The following is a 17,436-nucleotide window of genomic DNA, read 5'->3' as shown; positions in this document are numbered from 1 at the left end:
CATGGAATAGCCTTCATTTCTAAGAAAGAGAATAGACTGTTGAGTTTCACATGAAAGCTCTTTTTTTCTAGCCATTTGGAGAGTTTAATCGAACCCACAAATGTAATGCTCCAGATTCTCAACTAGCTCAAAGGAAGGTCCGTTTTATAGCTCCTCTAAACAGCAAAACTGTTTACAGCGGTGCTACCATAATTGTACAAGGGTTTTCAAGTGTTTTTCTAATCATCCATTAGCCTTCTAACACAGTTAGCAAACACAATGTACCATTAGAAAACTGGAGTGATGGTTGCTGGAAATGGGCCTCTATCCACCTATGTAGAGATTGCATTAAAAACCAGATGTTTGCAGCTGGAATACTCATTTAGCACATTAACAATGTATAGAGTGTATTTCTGATTAATTTAATGTTATCTTCATTGAAAAAAACTGTGCTTTTATTTCCAAAATAAGGAAATGTCTAAGTGACCCTAAACTTTTGAACGGTAGTGTATGTACAGTATGTAAAGATGATAAATTCGCAGATTAGTGCAAACCGTCTCCAAACACAGGACTTTAGAACAAACCGTCTCCAAACACAGGACTTTAGAACAGTAGTGACATTCACACTGTAATACCATATCCAGCTGCCGACATTATGTTTTAACCTCAGATGCACAGTTGTCCTTCTGTTATTATAGTATTTCATCATACAAGGTGTGTATTCAGGGCCGGCTCCAGGTTTATGTGGGCCCTTGGGACGACACAGACTTAGTATTTACGGGGGAACTCACGGCGGCAGTAAAATGGCAGAAAACTTCACTTTGTGCCCACATAAAGACGTTAGGCCCTGTTTATGCCCCCATATAGAAGTTAGGCACCCTGTTTGTACCCCCATAAATAAAAACAGCGCAGGGTCCAATGAAAAAGTCCTATCTGTTACTTCACCTATCACCCATCTGACTTTTTCCCAAAAAGAAGATAGCTTTGGACAGGACCAAAAAATAAAAAAATATGTAAGAAAGTACCCTCCGCCCCATTACATCTCCAGCATTTATGTGAAATCTCTGGAAAGATCGAATGTAAGCTGGTTGGGGCTCTATACCATCTGGTCAGCAGTTTATAACTCGTCTCTTAATATCCAGAACTAATAGAGGACTTATGTGCTAATGTAAGAATACGAGTCTACTGTGCAGAAGATAAGGTGAGGCCCAAGTCCGCTTCCCATTTGAGGAGATATGACGGGGGGGGGATTGTTCTGGGGGATTTTGAAGCAAAGAGTAAATCATTGATAATGTACTGTATGTCTTAATAATCCTGAGCCAATACAAAGGGCCTCAAACAGTGTTTCTGCACCTCTAAACAGAGTGCGTTGAGTTAAAGAGGTACAAAAGTGACGGCGTTGGAGTGCTCTCCAGGGTCCCAATAGACTAGGGTCCTCTATGGCAGATAATTCCGGAATTGTAAACCAATCAGATTCTGAAATAAAATCTGATGCACAGAATTTCAAATTAGAGGTCCATAATCGAAAGATCGGACCTTCCTATCCAGGTACAAAGCGAGGATTCCCTAAAATAGGGTAGAGAGAAGAGTGTGTTGGAATAAATAATGTCTTTACTACTATCTTCGAGCAACATGCCATTGTTGCCCCTATAGTTGGATGAGCTCACAGACCTTTTAGGTATTTAGCTTCAATTCATGGAGAAGCCATAAGTGGGATTGGTGTACCAATCCAAAGCTCGTACTATAAGGGTGGCTAAGTAATATGATTTTATATCTGGGAGGGCAAGTCCCCCTCTCTCCTTTGATCTGCACAAAAGTGAATGCCTTATCCGTGGTGACTTCCCTGCCAAAATAAAGGTCGTATGTATAAATTTAATCATTTAAAAGAACGGGGCTGAGATCTTAATTGGAAGTGCCTGAAACAAATATAAAATACGCGGCAGTATATTAATTTTAAAGATTGTACATCATCCCATCCAAGTCAAGTTCAAGTTAAGTTCCCTTAGTCCATCTATTGCAGTCTGCCTGAATATTAGATAAGAGGGGAAGGAAATTCAGTCTGTAAATGTCTTTAGTATTTGGTGGGAGAAGCATTCCCAGATATTTCAGGGCCTTATTATTCCATTTGAAGCCGAATGGCTGTGACAGATTCCCCACCATAGTAGGTGAGAGGTTGACATTCATGGCCTCAGATTTGGTCAAATTGATCTTAAAGTTAGATAGCTGAAAGAACAGGTTGAATTTCCGTATAAGATTCAGGACTGAGATAATTGGGATGGTCACAAAAATAAAAGATCATCAGCATATGCAGTCACTTTATCTTTGCATGATCCTACTCGTAGCCCTGTTATGTCAGGATGAGCCCGTATTCGTCTGAGAAAAGGTTCTAGCGACAAAATAAAGATCAAAGGGGACAGAGGGCAGCCCTGTCTAGTACTGTTATGTATGGAAAAGGAATCTGAAAGGATGCCGTTCACCCAGACTCTAGCTGATGGGCCAGTATATAATGACATTATCCATATAAGCATATTCTCTTAATTGTAAATGACGTAGATGTCATAATGTCTCCATCATAAATACCCAGTTCACCCTATCAAAGGCTTTCTCTGCGTCAGTCGACAAGAGCATAAATTCTGTATTTGTAGATTTTGCCCTATAGATAAGATTAATTGCCCTAGTAGAATTATCTCTTGCTTCCCTCCCTGCTGTAAAGCCAGCTTGGTCCGGATGAATGGAATCCCTCAATAACAGTATCAGCCTAGTAGAAAGAATTTTTGCAAATAACTTAAAGGGAATGTGACGCTAGAAAAAATTTTTTTTTTTTTTTTTAGTTAAACAATTAGTGTATAGGTGATTAAACATTGTTCTAATTTTTTTAATTTTTTTCACGAGTCAGGAAATATTATTAATTAGATTCTAATTTATAATATTTCCCAGTGCTGGTCACTAGATGGAGCAATTCCCAAAATTGCAGCATTGCATGTGGTAAAGCAACCACATTGCTTTATGCTGCAAAATTTGGGAAAACTCACTCGCTCTAGTGAGCTCTCAAAATTCCCCCCTCCTTTATCCTGGCTAGTGACGGGAGAAACGAGGGGATTGAATGGTCAAACCTCCTACACTGTGTGTCGCCATTTTTTGAGCTAACACACAGTGTAGTAGGTTAACATACACTAGTAAACACACAGTAAAACACGAACATACATAGAAATAACTTACCTGCTCCAGTCGCCGCCGCTCCCTCCGGTCCGTCCGCTCCGTCTGCTACCGCCGCTCCAAGTGCACAAGTCCGGAAGCTGCGACCGGAAGTAGTAATCTTACTGTCCGGCCGCGACTTCCGGTCTACAGGAAAATAGCGCCGGACGGCGCACAGTTCAACTTGGACTGTGTGGGAGCGGCGCATGCGCCGTTCCCACACAGACGGCGTACAGCATAGTGAATGGAACGGGCCCCGTTCGCATTCACTATGGGACTGTAGCTGCCGTATTCCATGTCTGTATGTGTCGTTAATCGACACATACAGAAATGGGAAAAAAAATGGCAGCCCCCATAGGGAAGAAAAAGTTCAAAAATAAAAAAAAGTAAAACACAAACACACAAATAAATATAAAAGTTTTTAATAAAACACTAAAATCAAACTGATGTAAACAAAAAATTTTTCGTGACACTGTTCCTTTAATATCAACATTTGGCAGTGAGATCGGGCGATAATTAACACACTGAGTAGGAATTTGTAGTAGCAGCTTTGGAATTACCGTAATATGAGCCATAAGCGAATCGGTGGGAAATGTACCTATGAACGGTAAGTAAGAGACAGTAAATCCGTCAGGGGCCCAGTGCTTTACCCTTTTGGGTATCTTCTATTGCACATAATAATTCCTGATCAGTGATCAAGTTTTCCAACGCATTTGTTAATTCATTTGGTAGACACGGGAGGCCTGACTCCACTATATATTTCCGAACCCGAGATTGAAATTCTATTGATGCTGTAGCAGGGTTTTTTAAATCTATTGATTATAGGGCTGCATAGAAATCTCTAAAAGCGGCTGCTAACTCTAATGGGAGGTGGGATCTAGGCTTCGTCGAAGTAGATATTTGTGGTACGTATGTGTTTGCTTGTTGTAAGCGTAATTCTTTAGCCAGAGATTTACTACTTTTGTTACTGTATTCGTAAAAGTGTCTTCTGCATTTGGAAAGGGTGGATTTCTCTTTGGACACAAGCAAAAAGCTTAGTTCCCCGCATTTCTAAGTAGTGTTGTCTTAATCTCACTATCAGGTAAGTGTTTGTGAGAAAGTTTATAATTCTTTGATTTGTGCCAGCAGGGTGTTAATACCTAAAGAGCATTCTTTTTTTAACCGTGTACCCTGTTTAATAAAAAGCCCTCTGATCACACATTTATGGGTTTCCCAGAGTATACCTGGGTCTACATGTCCTTTATCATTAAGTAGGGAGAATTCTGTAATCGAATGATGAACATCTTCTACTATCATCTCATCTTCCAGTTATAAGGGGCTAAGCTTCAATTGCCACTGGGAAGGTATCGGGGATTTAAGTGTAATGGTGATTGGGATTAGAGCGGGATCTGGGAAAAATATTGCATCTATTGTAGCATCTTGTAGAGACGGCAAATTATGATGTTTGATTAAAAAAATAAGTCCAATCTAGAATATAAATCATGTGCTGTGGAATAAAATGAGTAGTCCCGTTCTGCAGGATGTAGTAGACGCCACGTGTCCACCAATTGATGATCATGAAATAATCATTTAATACGATGAAGTTGGGAAAGTGACATTGCCGACGAATTTGTCGACACATCCAAATTTGGTTCTAGTGGTACATTCAAATCCCTGCCCATAACTATAGTTCCCTCTCCAAAATCCTACAGGGTTTCCAGGCAAGTTGCTAATACCTTCCCCAGTTTAACATTTGGATATCAGAATAATAGTTCCTCTAGACTTGGGGTCTGGTGTATGACTGTGGTATGCTTTAGGGAAGCATGGTGTAATGACAGGGTAGGGAGACAGACAGGTGAGCCCTAATCTACCCACCACCCAGTCCCTGCCTACTTGCAACGACCCGTCCTAGGCGACGGCGTACAACTGGGCGACGGTCCCTACTCTCACTATGTGCATGACAGACAGACAGACAAGGGTACAAAGAAGCTAAGGGAAAAGGGGCAGATGTCCACGACAACACCGTGAGCTACAAGAGTAGTGAACGAGCCGAGTCAAACCAGGAGTGTACGAGGTACCAAACGCAGAGCAAGAGAGTAGTCAGTAAAGCCAGGGTCAAAATGAAGCAGAAGACAAATAGTACAAGCAGCAGCAGCAGAGCCAGGAAACCAACAGAATCACAGGCAAAAGAGAAGTAGGAAACGAAGGTATAAATAGACAGAGGGCGGGAGCTAGCTCCATCTGGTCAGGCTGTGATAGGCTCTCCCACTCCTCAGCCTCCCAGCCTGAGTGGTAGAAGAAGGAGTCACTCCATCATACTTAGGAGCAGGTGCAGACTGAGTAACCACGGGCGTCGACACAGAAGCTGTGTCTGGCAGATCCTTTACAGTACCCCCCTTTTATGAGGGGCCACTGGTCCCTTTCTAGGTGGACCTGGCTTATTGGGGAACCGAAGATGGAACCTCCTGAGCAATACCCCAGCGTGAACATCCCGGGCGGGTACCCAAGTCCTCTCCTCAGGCCCGTATCCTCTCCAATGGACCAGGTACTGGAGGGAGCCTTGGACCATCCTGCTGTCCACAATCTTGGCCACCTCGAATTCTACACCTTCAGGGGTGAGAACAGGGACAGGAGGTTTCCTCGAGGGAGCCAAGGACGGGGAGCAGCGTTTCAGGAGGGAGGCATGAAACACGTTGTGTATTCGAAAAGACGGGGGTAACTCCAGTCGGAAGGAGACAGGATTAAGGACTTCAATGACCTTGTACGGCCTTATATACCGGGGGAGCAAATTTTTTGGACGGGAATTTAAGGCGCAAATTTTCAGAAGACAGCCACACCAGATCCCCGACCACAAACAAGGGGTTAGCAGAATGTCTTCTATCTGCCTGAGTCTTTTGTATGCTCTGGGACGCCTCTAGGTTCTTCTGAACCTGGGCCCAGACTGTGCACAGTTCCCGATGAACGACATCTACCTCGGGATTGTTGGAACCACCAGGTGAAACGGAAGAGAACCGTGGATTAAACCCAAAATTACAGAAAAAGGGGGAGACCCCCGACGAGTTACTGACCCGGTTATTAAGGGAAAATTCAGCGAGGGAAATGAAGGAGACCCAATCATATTGACAGTCAGAGATGAAACACCTTAAATATTGTTCTAGAGACTGATTAGTCCTCTCAGTCTGGCCATTAGTTTCAGGACGGAAGGCAGAGGAGAAGGACAGATAAATCTCCAACTTCTTACAGAAGGCTCTCCAAAACAATGAAACAAATTGTACCCCTCTGTCAGAAAAAATATTGACAGGAACCCCATAGAGACGCAGGATGTGTTTGACAAACAAGGTAGCTAACGTCTTAGCATTGGGTAGTTTCTTGAGGGGCACAAAGTGGCACATTTTACTGAAGCGGTCTACTACAACCCACACCACCGACTAGCCTTGAGATGGAGGCAGATCGGTGATAAAATCCATGGAGATATGGGTCCAAGGTCTCTGGGGAATGGGCAAAGAACATAGTAAACCCGCTGGTCGGGACCTGGGAGTCTTGGACCTAGCACAAACCTCACAAGCGGCGACGTAGGCCTTAACGTCTTTAAGCAACCCAGGCCACCAATAGTTTCTGGCAATGAGGTGCTTGGTACCCAGGATGCCTGGATGGCCAGATAGTGCAGAGTCATGATTCTCCCTGAGTACCCTTAGCCGGAATTGCAGGGGAACAAACAGCTTGTTCTCAGGAAGGTTCCCGGGAGCTGAACCTTGACCAGCCGCAATTTCGGAGACTAGGTCAGAATCAACAGAGGAAATGATTATACCTGGAGGCAAAATACAAGCAGGATCTTCCTCTGAAGGAGGGCTGGCCATGAAGATACGCGACAGTGCATCAGCCTTAACATTTTTAGACCCAGCCCTATAGGTAACCACAAAGTTGAATCTGGTAAAAAATAACGCCCAACGAGCTTGTCTCGGGTTTAGCCTCCGGGCAGATTCTAGGAAAACCAGATTCTTGACCGTTACCTGGTGCCTAGCCCCCTCCAGGAAGTGGCGCCATTCTTCAAATGCCCATTTAATGGCTAAGAGTTTGCGGTTGCCAATGTCATAGTTACTCTCAGTGGGTGAGAACTTCCTGGAGAAGTAGGCACAGGGACGGAGATGGGTGAGGGACCTGGTACCCTGGGACAAGACAGCACCCACTCCCACCTCGGAGGCGTCAACCTCCATGATGAACGGCTCCATTTGGTTAGGCTGAATCAGCACTGGGGACGAGATAAAGCACTTCTTAAGGACCTCAAAAGCCTGGACCGCCTCAGGAGGCCAGTGGAGGAGATCAGCACCTTTGCGAGTGAGATCCGTAAGAGGCTTAGCGATGACCGAGAAGTTAGCAATAAATCTCCTGTAATAATTAGCAAACCCCAGGAAGCACAGTAACGCCTTCAGGGAGGCATGTTGGACCCATTCAGCCACAGCCTGAACCTTGGCAGGGTCCATGCGGAATTCATGAGGAGTGAGGATTTGACCCAAAAATGGTATCTCTTGCACCCCAAACACACATTTTTCGGTTTTAGCAAACAGTTTGTTTTCCCGAAGGGCCTGGAGCACCTTTCTGACATGCTCAATGTGGGAGGACCAGTCCTTGGAAAACACCAGTATGTCATCAAGGTACACTACAAGAAATACCCCCAGGTAGTCTCTTAAAATCTCATTTATGAAATTCTGGAAGACCGCGGGAGCATTACACAACCCAAAGGGCATGACGAGGTATTCTAAATGACCTTCGGGCGTGTTAAACGCAGTCTTCCACTCATCCCCCTCTTTGATGCGGATAAGGTTATAAGCCCCCCGTAGATCAAACTTAGAGAACCATTGGGCCCCCTGAACCTGATTGGAGAGATCAGGAATCAACGGAAGGTGATACTGATTCCATACAGTGACCTTATTCAAGTTTTGGTAATCGATGCACGGCCTAAGACCACCATCCTTCTTCCCTACGAAGAAGAAGCCAGCACCTACCGGAGAAGTAGATGGGCGAATGTAACTCTTGGCCAGGCATTCCTGGATATACTCTCTCATGGCTTCACGTTCGGGACAAGAGAGATGAAATATCCTACCCTTAGGGAGCTTAGCCACTGGTACCAAATCGATTGCGCAATCGTACTCTCTATGAGGAGGTAACACTTCGGAGGCCTTTTTAGAAAAAACATCAGCGAAGTCCCTAATAAACTCAGGTAGAGTGTTCACCTCCTCAGGGAGAGAAATAAAATTAACAGAAAAACATGACGTCATGCATTCATTACCCCATTTGGTAAGATCCCCAGTGTTCCAGTTAAACGTGGGATTATGCATCTGCAACCAGGGTAGGCCTAAAACCAAATCGGACGATAATCCCTGCATCACCAGTACAGAGCACTTCTCCAAATGTATGGAGCCAACAAGGAGTTCAAAAACAGGGGTATGCTGCGTAAAATAACCATTAGCAAGAGGAGTGGAGTCGATACCCACTACCGGGACAGGTTTAGGCAATTCAATCAATGGCATAGCTAGAGACATAGCAAATTCCACAGACATAATATTAGCAGAAGACCCTGAATCCATGAAGGCATTGCCGGTAGCAGACCTACCACCAAAAGAGACCTGAAAGGGAAGCATGATCTTATTAGGTTTCATGTATATGGAAAATACCTGTGCGCCCAAGCGACCTCCCCGATGGTCACTTAGGCGCGGAAGTTTTCGGGCTGCTTATTCTTATGCCTAGGACAGTTGTTCACTTGATGCTTGTCATCCCCACAGTAGAAGCAGAGACCATTCTTCCTGCGGAACTCTCTACGTTGTTGGGGAGACACGGAGGCCCAGAGTTGCATAGGTTCATCCGAGTTTTCCGTGGAAGAACGAAGCAACGGCACCTCGGGAGCCATCATGGGGGAGCCAGAGGAGAAGGCACAAAAACGTTCAGGTCGTCTTTCCCTGAGACGTCGGTCAAGACGTACCGCTAAAGCCATTACCTGATCTAGAGAGTCAGAAGAGGGATAGCTAACTAACAGGTCCTTCAGGGCGTTCGACAGACCCAATCTAAACTGGCACCTCAAGGCAGGATCATTCCACCGAGAAGCTACACACCACTTCCTAAAGTCCGAACAGTACTCCTCAACGGGTCTCTTACCCTGACGTAAGGTCACCAGCTGACTCTCGGCAAAGGCAGTCTTGTCAGTCTCTTCATATATGAGCCCGAGAGCTGAAAAAAAAGGTCAACAGAGGAAAGCTCAGGGGCGTCGGGAGCCAAGGAGAAGGCCCATTCTTGGGGCCCGTCCTGGAGCCGGGACATAATTATACCCACTCGCTGGCTCTCAGAACCTGAGGAGTGGGGCTTTAGATGGAAATAGAGCCTACAACTCTCCCGAAAGGAGAAAAAAGTCTTCCGGTCCCCTGAGAACCGGTCAGGCAACTTGAGGTGGGGTTCAAGAGGTGAGGTGGGGGGCACTACCAGGGTAGCATCATGCAGGTTGCCCCTCTGAGTCAGGGCTTGGACCTGTAGGGAGAGGCCCTGCATTTGCTGAGCCAGGGTCTCAAGGGGGTCCATAGTGTGTCAGGGACCAGGGTAGAAAAGGTATATGGGCCTGTGATTAACTCCTCAGCCTCCCAGCCTGAGTGGTAGAAGAAGGAGTCACTCCTTCAGACAGGTGCAGACTGAGTAACCACGGGCGTCGACACAGAAGCCGTGTCTGGCAGATCCTTTACACATGGACTTGTTAATTTAAAAGGTTTTTGCTCGCCCAAGTGGGTTTCTTGTAAGAAAGTCACCCGTCATATTTTTTCCATTCATCATGTTCATTAGGATCGAGCGTTTCTCGGGGCTATGAAGACCTTTAACATTAAGTGATCCCACTACCAGGTCTGTCTGCTTAATTAAAGGCATTATTCTTGAAGATTAATCTGTTTAGAGGAGAAGAAAGAAGAAGAGAAAAGAAAAGAAACAGGTTCATGGTGGTGTAGCTTAGAGTGCGGACGTGAGAGCATACGCTCCTGGAGCTCCATGGTGTAGCGGCCTCCTGTTCCGGACTCAGCAGGGTCAGACCCAGTAGCCTAGTAGCATATCTGGGGTTTCCCCGTCTCCTCCTTCTACTATTCTTAATACTAACTACTGATTGGAATGGCTTACCCTTCACTGAGATCCCTTCTGCTGCCATTGTTAACTCTCTTTTTCTCTACCCTTATCCACTTCCACGCGGTCCGCTGCATTCTCGTTGTTACCTGCTGGGATGCCGGCAAAGCGTAGAGGAGGCTCCACAGGAACTACTCGCCTAACCTCCCGTCCATCTCGACCATCGTCACATGGTCGGGGGTTTGAGCATAGCTCAGAGCGAGCAGGGCACTCAGAATGGTGTGACGTTTCAGGCCGGTCGGGCTGCATGGACCACTTCCTGCCAGTAACGAACAACGGCAGCACCACCCCATTTCAGCTTATGGAAGCTCTAGAGGATACAGTGTTGCCGGTGGCTCTGGCTCTCCCATTCTCCGCAACGCAGTCCAGCTCTACAGAGAGAGCAATGGTTAATTTGAGCCAGCAGATACGGCAGGCACGACTGACGCAGCAGGCTCTCCCTCTCAATAATGCTAACACTACCAATGTTAGCGCTAATAATTTTTATGATCCCCCTGATCTCCATGCGGTTAGTGGAACTTGTGGATTCTTAAGACCACCTCGAGCTCTGGAAGCGATAGGAAACTACTTCCTGAAGATCTACAGGATTTCCAGGACCTCCAGGAATCACAGGATTTGCAGGTTATGGGAGAGACTTTGGGAGGGGGGCTAGGGGTTAATAATGCTAAAGGTGTAACAAAGGGTGTAAATGCTATAACTGCTACAAATGGTATAAATATTATAACTGATAAAACTAGTGTAACTAATGCAATTGATAGAACTGAAGATGGTGAAAGCATTAAGGTTAGTGGCATTTGCTGTGAGAAGGATGTTGGCTCAGGAGCATTTAAAGGTGCCTATGTAAATTATAAGAATATGAGGGATTGTAAGGGCGAAACTGCTACTGGTCCTGGTAACACGATAAGCAAAAAGCCTGATGAGTTACATGCAAAGGGGGGGGGGGTCACCGATGAAGGTATATACACCTCCTTTAATACAGGATGGTTGATGTTACCAATGATACCCATGAACATGACTATGACCGCACGAACTCCTGCGAATGCATCGGCTGCATCAACCTCAAACTCAATGATAACCCATGCTTCAACCTTTACTAGGGGGAAAATATGGGCTATACAGATTTACATATCCTGAGAGAACTCATTTAAGCTGTCCCAACGACACAAGATATAGATATCTTAGTGTCGCGTCTTGAATTCTCACAATAGGTCTTATTAGGTGTTCATACTGAATTTTAGCACCTAGATACTAGAACGGCCTTAACTGAGCAATCAGTTACCGCTCTAGATAACAGAGTGGTTGTCTTGGAGAGTTAAATTCAGGTTTCACAGGCCCAAATTCAGTGTATGGCCCTCCAATTGGACGATCAAGAAAATAGAGGACGTAGGAATAACATACGGTTGAAAGGACTTCCAGATCTGGGGACTCTGGACGATCTAGTGTATAGAGTGAGCAGCATTTTTAACATCGTAACCAGGAGACCAACGGATGCAAGTCAAGTATATCGTAGTGGTCCTCCGGATCCATGTAATTCAAAGAGTTTTAGTCTGTCGTATGCACTATTTTACAGATAAAGATCTCATTATAAGAGAGACTTGGGATTATTGCCCAGTGGCAGAGGAGGCAAAAATGGTTCAACTTTACCCTGATGTCTCCAATAAATCTCTCCAAATGAGACGCCTGGTTCAACCGCTCCTGGGAAGGCTTAAGGATATTTAATGATATCGGCGCAACATATCTCTTCCACGTGATCATAAAGAAGGACTCTAACATTTTTATTCTGAAGCATCCAGTAGATCTCGATGAGCTATTTGCATTTTTTCAAATTGATCCTTTCCAGGTTCCAAACTGGCTCAAATATTGTATCATCAGAGACGACGAAGAGGGAATAATCGTTCTCCTCCTAACCTGTCTCTCTCTTTAACCGGGAATGGAAGAATAGCCTGGATGACTAGGTTTAATAATATGTCCTCCTTGGAAAGCGCAGAGTTAATAGATCCAAGTAGAGTACATTCGAGAATATTCTCTCTTGGAAGTATAATACTAATTCTAATATTAATTCCTCTCGTCTATATTAAAGTTTATTATGGCTCTGAACGATTAAATGCTTTCTTTTTCTTTTTTTAACCGGCATAGTGGTGAGTGGAACACCATGGAGGTCGGTCCTAGGTCTTTCAACACCTTCTTTACTCTTTTGGAGTTTTTTCTTTTGTAACTCCCAGAGGAATTGCCTTTGGGTGTACGTTTTAGAGGGTTTTTTATTATTAAACCCTTCCCGCCGCAGCCCTTTTTCAGATTTTCATTTTAGTTTTTTCCTCCTCACATTCCAAAAGCCATAACTTCTTTATTTTTCCGTCAATATAGTCCTATGAGGGCTTGATTTTTTGTAGCACCATTTATTGTGCCATATAATGTACTAGGAAACGGGAGACATTATTTGTGGGGTAGAAAATGAAAAAACAGCGATTCCTCCATTGTTTTTTGTGCATAATTTTTACGTAATTCACTGTGCAATTAACACAACATGTTAACTTTATTCTGTGGGTCAATACAATTACGACGATACCAAATATATATAGTTTTCTATATTTTACTACTTTTACAAGAAAATTTATTTTGTGTCGCCAAATTCTGAGAGCCATAACTTTTATTTTTCCGTCGCTTAAGTGGTATGAGGGCTTATTTTTTGCGGGATAAGCTGTAGTTTTTAGTAATGCCATTTTGGTGTACATGTGATGTTTTGATCACTTTTTATTTTATTTTTTGTAGGAGATTAGGTGACCAAAAAATAGAGATTCTGGCGTTTACAATTGGTTTTTTTACGGCGTTCACCGTGCGGGTTAAATAATGATATATTGTAATAGTTCAGACTTTTATGGATGCTGCGATACCAATTATGTTTATTTATTTATTTTTTTAATATGCTCTAGGGGGAAAATGGGAAAAGGTTTTTTTTTTTAACTTTTAATATTTTTTACATGAAAAAAAACTTAATTTAACTAATATTTACTTTTTTTATTAGTCCCCCTAGGGGACTTCAACCAGCAATGGCGGACCTGGGGGTCTTCATTAGGCCCCCAGGTAGCCATAGCAACCATCGCCCCCCCACGATTGCGTTGCGGGGGACGCGATGAGCTGTTAGAGGGGGTCTCCCCCCTCTTTGTAACGATTTAAATGCTACAGTCGCTATTGACCACGGCATTTAACGTGTTAAACGAGCGGGATCGTGCTCGAGCGCGATGCCGCTCATTACTCTGAAGTGTCGGCTGTAACAAACCGTTCCATACTTGCCCTACTTGACTTTGGCGTATGGATACGTCAAATGTCGGGAAGGGGTTAAATTTCTTTATTTTCTTTATTTATTTTTTGCATTGTTTCTTGCCCTTCATTTCTACTTGCAGACTAGGAATTGTCGACACAGATGTAGTGGCAATTCACAGTATTGCAGACTTCTCCCATTGAAGTGAATGGGAGAAGAAGGCTGCAATAACTGTGAACTGCAGTTACATCTGTGTCGAAGATTCACAGTGAGCAAGTAGAAATGAAGGGGAAGCAGTGCTCGTACGAGTGCTGCACCCCCTTCAAAACAGCTGATCGGCAGGGTTCCCGGGACTCGAACCCTGAGCGATCAGCTATTGATGGCTTATCCTGAGCCATCAGTTTTTAGGGACAGGAAACCCCTTTATGGCAACAATGAATGCAATGTTGGATCAAAACATTTTACAGGAGAATGTAAGGGAAGCAGTCCTTGACCTCAAGCTCAAGAGATGTTGGGTGACACAAGAATGGTTCAAAAAACCAGATTTGTGTTTTGGAATGGCCAAGTCAAAGTCCTGACCTTAACCCTATGGAGATGCTGTGGCATGACCTAAAGAGGGCTGTGACTACAAGGCATCCCAGAAATATTGATGAACTGAAACACATTTGCAGGGAGGAATCGGCCAAAATAATTTTTAATGTGGTGCAAATCTTATTTATTGTAAAAGTCCATTTAATTGGATTGTACTTTACTTTGTTGTATATTTAAAAAAATCCTAACCACCAAGAAAAAGCAACACGTGTTGGTGTTTCTCTCCCAACCTTGGATTGTTTGGTCTGTATACACTTGCTTGCTTTACATGGTTTTGACTTCCTAATATGGGTATATTGTTCCATGCTATGGTTGCACATATATAACTAACAGTGAGGTAGCCATCCTTTTCACTACTAGCAATTTATCATTATACAGCTATGGTGGGATTGTACAATATAGGATCCTAGGTTGGGACAAATGTGTTATGTATGCACAATGATATATTGTTTTACTAATAGTTGTTTTACCATGTATGTCTATGGAAATTAATTTTAAAAAAATCTATCAATTATATTCCTGTGCATTAATTCTTTTTTGTTGGTGGTTATCATTTGCAGGCTGCACAGACTTTACATATAGTTAGACAAGCCATGTTTATTCAATTTAGTGCATTCAAGTTTGTGGATTTGTTGCGCCAAATATCCGCAACAAATCTGCCAAATTTGATTGTGCCTAAAGATTTTGGCTATAAAAATATTGGGACTGTTTAGGTAAAAGTTAAAGACTTATTAAATGACCACATTGCCCATGCCTCTTAATGTTCTGCATTACATTTTAGCATGTTTTTAAAACATTTTTAATTTCTATGGATTTACAGTTTTGCATTTACATGTATCTGTAAAGATATGTTTGATTAAGATGGTTTCAAGAGGCTATAAATGTCTGGTGAAATGTTTACTCTAGGTCCTAGTTACTAAATATTTAAGGTTATTTTATATTTTTGCTGCTGTTGGCCATGAGTGGGAGAGACTTATGGAAGTAATTTCTTAACACAAGTTTTCTGAGCAGGCTGCCAGCTGTACATGAAGTGTCAGCTGATGAAATAATTTACTGGAATTTCATAGAAACCTGCCAAGCCCATTTCCTCTATGAATCATTTTCTACTGTTGCGTAGCTGTCTCTGAGGAACATTTCCCAAAAATAATTTGAGAAACCTTTCATATGCAAATGCCCAGCTTTACTAAACATTTTGCCTCCAAGGCCTCATGCTCACTTCAGTTTTTTTCGTCAGCGTGCTATACGTTGTTTTAACTAATAGCACCCTGACACATTCAATTCAATGGGGCCGTGCACACTTCCGTTTTTTTAACGGAACCGTGCGGCCGTTCCGTATAGGGCAGGTCCTACTCCTGCCTGTTTTTGATGGAACAGTCTCGGCCTTTGCATTGATTTGGTCTGTGAAACAACGGACTGCACACGGAAGTCATCCGCGTACGGTCCGTGATTCACGGAACCGTCATTAGGGCCGTTCAACGGCCGACGGAAGTGTGCATGAGGCCTAAAGCAGGGTGAGGTAATGGCAATCTGAAGAAAAAAAACTTTTTTTGTTTAAATTGAATAAAAAGTCTATACTTACCCCCACTGGCGTTGTCATAGCAATGGCTCATTGTTACCCGACTGTTCTCCATGCAGCCAAGCCTCCTGGGATGACGTTTCATCCCTTGTGACTACTGCAGCCAATCACGGGCTGTACCAGTCACATGGGCTGCAGCGTCATCACAGGAGGCCGGGCTGCATGGAGAACAGGGGGGTGCAATTCCAGGGAAGGTAAGTATTGGCTTTTTCTTTTTCGTACTCTTCTTTTTGAAGCGGCATTACAATTTGATGTGGTATTTTAGTCAGAATTCCCTCAGTCGGATACTCTGTGTACGTCCATGCAGCAAATCTGATCTATGTGAATATACCTTTACTATTATCATTTATAAAAGTGACTTGTGGCATAAAAATATGCAACGAAATATGCAACAGTAATTCCAAAGCAAATTTCACAGTGGAATAACTTTCGCAGATTTTGTGGTGTATTTACTGCTTATCTGTGTTGCGTATTTAAGTGCAGAATTTGAAACAGCATTGAAGTCTATGAAGAAATTCTGTATCCACAATACGCAAACACATACAGAAAACACTGCGAAAAGTATTTCCCGCAGCACAAAAATTCAGCACAGAAATCTAAAACATGTATGCGTTGCTTCCACCAATGGGAATATATGATGCAGAATTTCTGCAGCAAATTTTTCCTTCTTCTCAAATTTTCCTCCTGCTTTGGTTCCCTTTCTTTGCTGTAGTCCCTTTATCGCACAGTTATGAACTATCAAGAGCCTTTTCTTCATATGCGTTACTTCCTACTGTCAGATACTGTAAGTTACTTATTGAACAAAAGCATAGTGTGGCAGACTTATCAATACTTTTCTAATTGTAGAAAGTGTTAATCTAGACCCGACGGACAGAAACTGCACCACATTTATCACACTGGCACACACTGTAAAATAAATTTGGCACATATTGCTAGATATGATATGACTTTTCATTTTCACTTTTTTCTCCATGTTTTCAAACTATCATAACTTTTTTATTTTTCTACATAGCCGCATGAGGGTTTTTTTTTTTTTTTTTGTGGGACGAGTTGTAGTTTTTAATGTCATAATTCAAAGTGGGAAACTGATAAACATTTATTTGTGAAATGGAATTAGAAAAAAACTTTGATTCCTCCATAGTTTATTGGGTTTTGTTGTCACCGTGCGGTAAAAATGACATGTTAACTTTATCCTGGATGGAGCTGTGTAAGGACTTGTTTTTTGCCGTTCGCACTGTAGTATTTATTGGCAGCCCTTTGGGGTGCATACGCCTTTTTGGCCACTCTTTATAAAAAATGTTTGCAAAAATAGCAATTCTGGCATTGCAGATTTTTGTTTCCACCGGCATCAACAGGGCTTTCAATATTTTTCATTTTTGTTCATTATTAAAAATGTTATTTAACTGTTCTTTATTTTAATTTTTTTTCGTCCCTCTAGGGGACTTGACAAGCAATCGTTTTATCGCTGGTAAAATACACTGCAATACCTAGGGCTTAATAAGAGCAGTAAATTGGCTGACCTGGGTGCCTTCTCTACGCCCCCATCTGCCATGACAACTATCGGCGTCCCACAATCGTGGAGGCAATGGAATGTAATTTGGTGCACGCCATTTTGTATATACATAGGGGAAACAATGCAGTACAACACATTAAAATACAGTGACTAACAATATGGATAGAAATACCTAGGCAACTTTCTTAAAATGTT

Source organism: Rhinoderma darwinii, chromosome 1 (genome assembly GCF_050947455.1).
Source record: "Rhinoderma darwinii isolate aRhiDar2 chromosome 1, aRhiDar2.hap1, whole genome shotgun sequence".
NCBI classification, from domain to species: Eukaryota; Metazoa; Chordata; class Amphibia; order Anura; family Rhinodermatidae; genus Rhinoderma; species Rhinoderma darwinii.
This window is presented reverse-complemented; position numbering follows the sequence as displayed.